Source organism: Papaver somniferum, chromosome 5 (assembly GCF_003573695.1).
Source record: "Papaver somniferum cultivar HN1 chromosome 5, ASM357369v1, whole genome shotgun sequence".
Classification (NCBI taxonomy): Eukaryota; Viridiplantae; Streptophyta; class Magnoliopsida; order Ranunculales; family Papaveraceae; genus Papaver; species Papaver somniferum.
In genome coordinates, this window is record NC_039362.1 from 61,883,364 (window position 1) to 61,892,652 (window position 9,289).

Sequence of the window (9,289 nt, forward strand, 5' to 3'; positions counted from 1 at the left end):
CTACTCTCGCTGTAATCCCGTGGATATCTTCTTCCGTGTACGTGCTGCCCTGTTTTCTTTCACTGATTTTTGTCAGCCAAATTTGATCGAAACAAACACTCATACCCACGTGCTTTGTTATGACATATCACGTCTACCCATTAAGTTTCAGACCCTTTAGTCTACCCGAATCCTTCAGAATCAATCGAAAGTTACACAAGTTGAGAATAAATTTTTCCCGCCAAACGAATTTTTGAAATTTGAAGATGTGTCCCCCTAACCAAACTGGGGGTGCGAATAGCAGGTGCCAACTGAGGTGCCCCTTATCCAAATTGAGTGTGCCTTTAGTACTTTTCTCCGGGAGTCCAAATAGCACTTTTTGAGCAACTTTTTCCACACAAGTGTATTTCTCCAAAAACACCTACAAACACACAAAGCATCAAAATTAGTACAAAAATCGAGCACTAACAATAGAGACATTGAGTACAATTTAGACACAAAAATGTGTCTATCAAATACCCCCAAACTTATTATTTTCTAGCCCTCGAGCAAAACTAATAAAAAATAAAACCGACTTAACCTCGGGAGGGTTTACCAGAGGTGTACCCACAAAACCATTACTTCTAATTGGTCACAAGTATCCAAAGAGCTATAAGGACATACATATTCTCAAACTATCTCCAAGTAACTAGAATGCCAGAGAAATTAAAGTTGTCAGCTCTAAAGCTGACTGAAGAAAAGGGGAGACACATCCGCAACATTGCTAGATAAAGAGATATCCGCTACACAGCTAGATAAACATTGTAAGATGCGTCCGCTGCTTTACAGCTGGATAAGATTAGGAGAGAGATAAAGATGAGAGGGACATCTCCTACACAGCTGAACTAATTACGTGTGATGAGTTAAACCAGTGCTAGAAAGATCTTGTGCCAGATTGAAAGCGGACTAACAAAGCAACCAAATGTATCTTTTTTCGACTCTCTCATAGTGCTCAGTAGAAACAACGTCTTATTCGGTCTTCAACTGTTGATGATAAACTATCGAACCTCATAGAACCTTGACAATTAACTCTTCTCTTCGATTTCTTGCTTGACTTATAAATTTCTACTTCCCTTTGGCCTTATTGAACAAAACGTAACGATGATTTTTTTTTTTTTTGGAAACAAAAATTACAAGATAACAATTTACATGGCCATGAGAGAAGGACTTTCAAAACTTGGATCTTCGCAACTTGTGATGTCTTGGTATTATAGATTCTAACAACTTATATCATTTGCTCTTATAACTTCAACTTTGATTTTTGAATTATTCTTTTCCATTGTTGCTTCTAAACCTAAAACGTCTTCAACTTTCTTCATAGATTTTGATGTCGCTTCGCTTGTTGATGATGATAAGCTTCTACTGAGAGAGAGTCACAATCCAGTAACTAAGTCTACATTGTGAGGTTGCTTTGTCTTTCTGGCATTTCCTGACCTACTTGCCTTTCCATCATGTATGGTTAGGTCCATCACGGTTACCCTCTAAAAGGAACAAGTTCTCTCCTGAGTTTCAAGGATCTCAATGTCTTTTTCTCTAATGTCTCAAAAGGTTGTTATCCCTAGCATTCCAATTTCTATCTTTTCGGTGAGAAACAGTATGTAAACTTAGCTAACCGGATACCATGTGACGCTAGAAGTTTCAAAAGTGCAACTAAAAAGTTCTTCCCCACCCCCAAACTTAAATCTAACATTGTCCTCAATGTTTCTAATGAAAGAGCAATACCAAAAGTAAAATAACACGAGGAGAAGTTGGAAAGATAATACCTGGGTGAAGAAAATCAAAAACTAATATACAACATACAACTTCCTCGATGGTCAATCAAGGGTAAACAGGGTCCTCCAGAGGGACCTCCTCAACATCACCTGTAGGAAATGGATCTAAAAAGGGTTTCAATCTCTGATCGTTAACCTTCAAAGAACTACTACCATCCGGTGTCTCAATTTCAACAGCTCCATGAGGAAAGACAGTGCAAACAATGAAAGGACCCGTCCACCGAGAACGTAACTTCCCAGGGAAAAGATGTAAACGGGTATCATACAGAAGAACTTTTTGACCTGGAGAAAATGACTTCCGTAAAATATTTCTATCATGCACAAGTTTCATTTTGTTCTTATACTCCTTCGCACTATCGTAAGCATCTATACGAATCTCGTCCAACTCATTGAGCTGGAGTTTCCTATGGGCTCCTGCCTTGTCAAGTGAAAAATTTAGTTGCTTAACAACCCAATAAGCTCTATGTTCTGACTCAACAGGTAAATGACATGCCTTTCCATACACAAGCCGATAAGGCGACATTCCAATGGGGGTCTTAAATGCAGTACGGTAAGCGCATAAGGCATCAGTAAGCCTAGACGACCAGTCTTTCCGATTAGGATTAACTGTTTTCTCTAATATACGTTTTATTTCCCTATTGGAAACCTCTACCTGACCACTAGTCTGTGGATGATACGGGGTAGCTACCTTATGTGTAATACCATATTTCTTCATCAGAAGCCTAAAAGGTCCATTACAAAAGTGCGACCCTCCATCACTAATTATAGCTCGCGGTGTACCAAAACGTGTAAGTATATTATTTTTCAAGAACTCAATCACAACCCTATGGTCATTGGTTTTACACGCAACCGCCTCAATCCACTTAGATACATAGTCTACGGCGACAAGGATGTATAGGTTACCAAAAGAATTAGGAAACGGACCCATAAAGTCAATTCCCCACACATCAAAGACCTCAATAACTAAAATAGGGTTCAAGGGAATCATGTTCCTACGGGAAATGGTTCCTAATTTCTGGCAATGCTCACAAGTAACACAGTAACTATGGGAGTCTTTAAACAACAAAGGCCAATAGAATCCACACTGCAATATCTTAGCAGCAGTCTTCTTAGCACTAAAGTGACCCCCACAAGCATGATCATGATAAAAGGAAATAATACTGGACTGGTCACTCTCAGGTATACATCTCCTAATAATCTGGTCTGGACAATACTTAAATAAATAAGGATCATCCCAAAAGAAGTGCTTAACCTCGGCTAAAAACCTAGAAGGATCTTGTTTACCCCAATGTTGGGGCATTCGACCAGTAACAATATAATTCACTATATTTGCATACCAAGGTGCTTGGGTAACAAAGAACAGTTGTTCATCAGGAAAGCTATCCCTTATAGGAAGGGATTCATCATGGGAATCAACAACTAGCCTAGACAAGTGGTCTGCTACTACATTTTCGGCACCCTTTTTGTCTCTAATGTCTGGAGAAAACTCTTGCAACAAAAGTATCCACCTAATCAATCTAGGTTTCGTATCCTTCTTAGACAAAATATATTTCAAAGCAGCATGATCAGTATATATGACGATCTTAGAACCTAAGAGATAGGGTCTAAACTTGTCCAAGGCAAACACAATGGCTAACAGTTCCTTCTCGGTAGTGGTATAGTTCAACTGGGAATCATTCAGAGTTTTGCTAGCATAGTAAATCACATGAAGTAATTTGTTTTCTCGCTGACCTAGCACAACACCAATAGCATAATCCGAAGCATCACACATGATCTCAAAGGGTAAGTTCCAGTTGGGTGCCTGGACTAGGGGGCGGTAGTGAGTAAAGTCTTAAGCTTCTCAAAAGCCTCTAAACAAGCATCATCAAAGACAAACTTAACATCTTTTGCAAGCAAGTTGCAAAGAGGTCTAGAAATCAAGTTAAAATCCTTAATGAATCCACGATAAAAACCTACATGCCCTAAGAATGACCTAATATCTCTTATTGTTTTTGGGACCTGTAAAGTCTTGATAAGATCAACTTTGGCTTTATCTACCTCTATACCCTTAGAAGATACGATATGCCCTAAGACAATTCCTGATCGAACCATGAAATGACATTTCTCTCAATTAAGCACTAGATTCTTTTCCTTACACCTAGTCAACACTAATGACAAATGATGCAAGCACTCATCGAAAGACGAACCAAACACTGAAAAATCATCCATAAAGACCTCTAAAAACTTTTCTACCATATCAGAAAATAAGATCATCATGCAACGCTGAAAAGTCGCAGGGGCGTTACATAGCCCGAAAGGCATGTGTCTATACGCAAAGGTACCAAAGGGACAGGTAAAAGTAGTTTTTTCTTGGTCTTCTAGGGAAATAACGATCTGATTGTAGCCTGAGTAGCCATCTAGAAAACAGTAATGACTATGTCCAGCTAATCTCTCTAGCATTTGGTCGATAAAAGGAAGGGGAAAGTGGTCCTTCCTAGTGACCTTATTCAATTTCCTATAGTCAATACAAACACGCCAACCCGTGGTCACTCTGGTCGGGATTAACTCATTGTTATCATTCTGGACTACAGTAATACCGGATTTCTTGGGAACAACCTGAACGGGGCTGACCCACTTACTGTCTGAAATGGGGTAGATAATGCCTGCATCTAACAGCTTAAGAACCTCGGTTCGAACTACTTCTTTCATATTAGGGTTTAGTCTTCGTTGCATCTCCCTAGAAGGTTTGGTATCTTCCTCTAAATAGATCTGATGCATACAAACAGTAGGACTTATACCCTTAATGTCTGCTATGGTCCACCCTAAAGCTTCCTTGTTGTTTTGAAGGACGGTCACTAGCCTACTTTCCTGATCACTATCCAAGTCGGAAGCAACAATCACAGGTAAAGTCTCAGACGGGCCTAAAAACACATACTTCAGGGTATCTGGCAATGGTTTTAGGTCCAACTTAGGAGGCTCTTCTAACGAAGGAAAGGGTAGACTTAGAAACTGGTAGTGGTTCGAACTTAGGTTTCCATCCGTTACTGTCTAACAAAGGGGTTGAATCTAACAAAGCATTCACCTCATTAATCACATTATCATCATCGAAATCAATCCCAAAGTGAGCTAGGCATTTCTCTAACGGATCTTCTAACAAAGTGTTTGGTAATGACTCCTCAACTAATGTTCCTATCATGTTTACCTCTTCTATGCTCGAGTCATCTAGTTCAGAGGGTAACTTACTAATATGAAAGACGTTCAGCTCAATAGTCATATTACCAAAAGACAATTCATAATACCAGTTCGACAATTAATGATCGCATTGGATGTTGCTAAAAATGGGCGACCTAAAATCACTGGTATCTGGTTCTCTGGGTCAGGGACAGGTTGGGTATCTAGGATAACAAAATCCACTGGATAAATAAACTTGTCGACCTCAATAAGAACATCCTCGATCACACCACGAGGAATTTTAACGGACCTATCAGCTAACTGAAGTGTCATCTGGGTAGGTTTCATATCACCAAGTCCTAGCTTGAGGTACACATGGTATGGAAGTAAATTCACACTGGCTCCTAAGTCAAGCAAAGCTTTCTCAACACGGTATTTACCTATTGTGCAAGAAATGGTAGGGGACCCTGGGTCTTTATACTTAGGAGTAGTGGTATTCTGAATAATGGAACTCACGTGACTAGCTAGGAAGGCTTTCTTTTGGACACTAAGCTTACGCTTTCGTGTACACAAGTCCTTAAGAAACTTAGCATAAGCGGGAATCTGCTTAATCGCATCCAACAATGGTAGGTTGATAGTAACCTGCTTAAAAACCTCCAATATATCATTAAAGTTCGACTCGCTCTTAGTTGGAACTAGCAGCTGGGGAAACGGGGCTCTGGGAACAAAGCCGGGCTCAGCAGGACCCTCATTGGTCTCTTTAGAGACTCTATCAGTCTCCTCATTTTCTGGCTCAGAAGGGTGAACTACAGCATGTTCACTATCAGGCATGGCAACCTTATTGTCAACTTTCTTTCCACTCCTAAGGGTTGTAATAGAGTTCACATGATTGTACGATTTCTCTGCTTTAGGATTGGGTTGAGTTTGACTAGGAAACTTACCTTTTTCCCTCAAAGATTCATTTATCTGACTAACCTGGTTTTTTAACTCAGAAATAGCTTGGGAGTTAGCATAACCTATATTTTTACTTTCTTCTATCCCTTGAGCAACCATTAGGTTGATCTTATCAGAGTTTTTAATAAACGAGGCTAGAGTGTCTTCTAAACTTGTGATCTTTTTATCCGAAGGGTTCTGAAACTGGGGTTGACCTGAAGAGTTCTTAGCATAACCAAAACCTGGGGGAGGCTGAGAATTACTAGACTGACCTTGATTCTGGCCCTTAGACCAAGAAAAATTAGGATGGTTTCTCCAACCAGGGTTGTAGGTTTCTGAGTATGGGTCAAACTTCTGACGGTTCTCAAACCTAGCGTTGTTATAGACAGCATGGGCTTGTTCTTCACTAACATGACCTTCCCAAAACGAGTTATTGGGCTCTACTCCACAACTAGAGACTTGAGGCTCTAATCCTATCATCAGGTTCAACAAGAGACCTATAATTAGGCTGATTCAATTCCAAAGCTTCTAACCTTCTAGACAAAGCACAAACTTAGCATCTGACTCGAAGCTTGTATCTACCACATTGGTGCTACTTCTATTGACCAAGAGTCTTTTAGGGGGTTCAACACAAGACTCCCACTGTTGGGATTTTTCAGCAATAGCTCCTAAGAAGGTAAAAGCATCATCAGCATTTTTACTGGTGAACTCACCAGCGCACATAGACTCGACCATGGCTTTGGTCGAATAGTCTAAACCATTATAAATAATCTCAACAAGTTTCATCTTATCAAATCCATGGTGAGGACACTGGGATAGGAGATCATTGAATCTCTCTAAAAACCTATAAAGAGACTCCCTCTTGTTGCACACTAGCACTAATTTTCTGCCTAACAGCTGCAGTTTTATGCTTAGGGTAGAATTTCATATAGAAAGCAGCAACAAGTTCCTGCCATGTTTCAATGGACTCAGGTGGTAGGTTGTTCAGCCAGGTCTTGGCTTTATCTCTCAAGGAAAAGGGAAACATCTTAAGTTTCAAAACTTCATCAGTGAGGTCTTTTATTCTAACTGTCCCACAGATTTCCTCAAAGTCCCTAATATGAAAATAAGGGTTCTCATCATCTTTTCCTAAGAACATAGGGATCATCTGAAGAATACTAGGTTTTATCTCGAAATTAGCCGTACTGGCTGGCAATTTAATGCACGAAGCTCGGTTGGTCCTAGTTGGGAACATGTAATCTTTCAAAGTTGCCATCGCTGGCACAGCTGAAGTACTAGGGGTACCTTCCTCACGAAGAGACAGATTTCAAAACTGAAGTTTCCAAAAACGGGGCTCTCAAAAGAAGAGTCTTCGAGCTCCCCGCCTTCACAAGAAGAACTACTAGGTTTATCACTAATCAAACGACCTAGGTTCTTTTCCAAGCCGCTCTTGAACCTCGGGCATACACTAGAAACAAAAGAAAAAGAAAATTCCTAAAAGGAAGGGAAGTTCTATGCAAACACAAACAAGGATGACTCCACCACAGCAAACCTACTGATTTCTATCAAACAAAAAGCATGATGGCTCCACTTAGATTGTTTCTAGACCAGCTTTTAATCCTTCGAATGGGAATTCGTTACAATTTGAGCAAACCTCTCTGGAATCAATCCGAGTCAAAGTAAGTTGAATAGAGGCGAGGGAAGCTGCGTAGAGCTTTGATACCCAAGGCCTCACCGCATTCCAAGGAGGCGCAGTCACGCATTCAACTCACAGAAACCATCATGAACTTCGAAGTATGCTCAAAAGAGTAACCAATATTTTTCGAACGACTTTCCTATTAAGCTCGTTACCTTATAGGTCTCGTTCTATTCCAAATTTTAGGTTTAGGTTCGCGTTTGGTTTTGTTTTCCTAAGGCGGGAAAGAAGAGAACGGTGATGAAATCTGAACCCTTATCTTGTATGGCCAGTCCTTTCCCTTTACTAGGAAATTAAAGCAGCCGTTTTCAAGTCCTCAGCATATATGCAAACGAAGGAATACAGTAACTCGCTGACAGGGGATTCGCGAGTGTTTCGACAAACTTACCTCCCGTTCCAGACGGGGGATGAACCGCTGAAGTCGACTCGGGCCACAACTCCAATGTCTTGTACGAACCCGAGGGGCCGAGGTGATATCGTAATCACCGTCCTTCTCTGCAAACAGTTTAATATTTAATACTACCCTTCCGTAGGGTTTAAAAATAAAAGAATGTCCAAATGTCCAAGTCCAAAAGAAAAGGAAAGTCTAAAAAAAAAAAATGTCTCTCTTTTTTTTAATAAAAACAAAAACAAAAAAAATTTCTTTCGCTCCTTTCGCTTTGTCTTTTACTCCAAGTCTTTAAGTATTCACCAAAGCTTTGGAAAAATTTTCTTTCACTACCAATTCCAAAATCTGTAAGGAAAAGACAAAAACCCAAAAACGTAAAGAAGAACAAATAAAAAAAACAAATAAAAACCTAAAAAAAAATCTAAAAACTCTAGCCTAAAGACAAGTCCGCATCGGCGGCGCCAAAAATTTGATGTGTTTTCAAAGTTGTTGTAGATAGTGATAAAAGGGTTATTTTAAGACTTGTGAAGGCAATGAATTTTTGACTTAATAAAAATTTTAAAACAAAGAAAACTTATTACAAAATTGACTTCAAGTTATTAGAAAACAACCAAGACACTGATTTCACTATTACACATGAATAAATTATGGTAAACAATCCAAAACTCTAATTATCTTTTAAGACTCTTATTTCTTAATTCACAAATAATCTGGAAAATTCTCAAACATCAATTGTATCCCTTAAGCATAGATTATCTAAACAAAGCATAACCTATCTAATTGAATCACAACTGATTAGGAAAATTACGCAAACAATTTAAAACTCTGCAAAAGCAGTGATTGAGTGAATTATAATTAAATATTAGAGAAAATAAAATAGTTACCAATTATTCATGCGTAAATAGCTTCCTCATTGCCTTGGTTGTGGGAGAAATTAGCCTCTCATCATGTTGGAAACACGCTCAAAAGTTTATTTTATTTATGCTCAAAGATGGGTTTACAAATGATGAAAAGGGAGAAATAATTCAAAACCGGGTTTGTAAAAATTATATTTGTTACAAACCAGAGAACTACGACCCTCGGCTGTCACTGTAGCAAAATAAGACTGCTCAGTGTGGGTCTTATGTTCTTCGTGTTCTTGGTGCAGCAGCAACAATGGAGGTTTCTGAAACTCTGATTTTTCGTCTCTGTTGTGTTCTCTCTCTCCCCAACTATCCGTCCTCCCTTTGTACTAATCCTCAGCCACTTATATAACCTTTCAACACCAAAATATCTCGTCATAACTTCATCAAATTCTCCAAAACTCGGCTTGAAGAAAAATATTCTTCGGATATTTTCTTTTCATTTTTATCA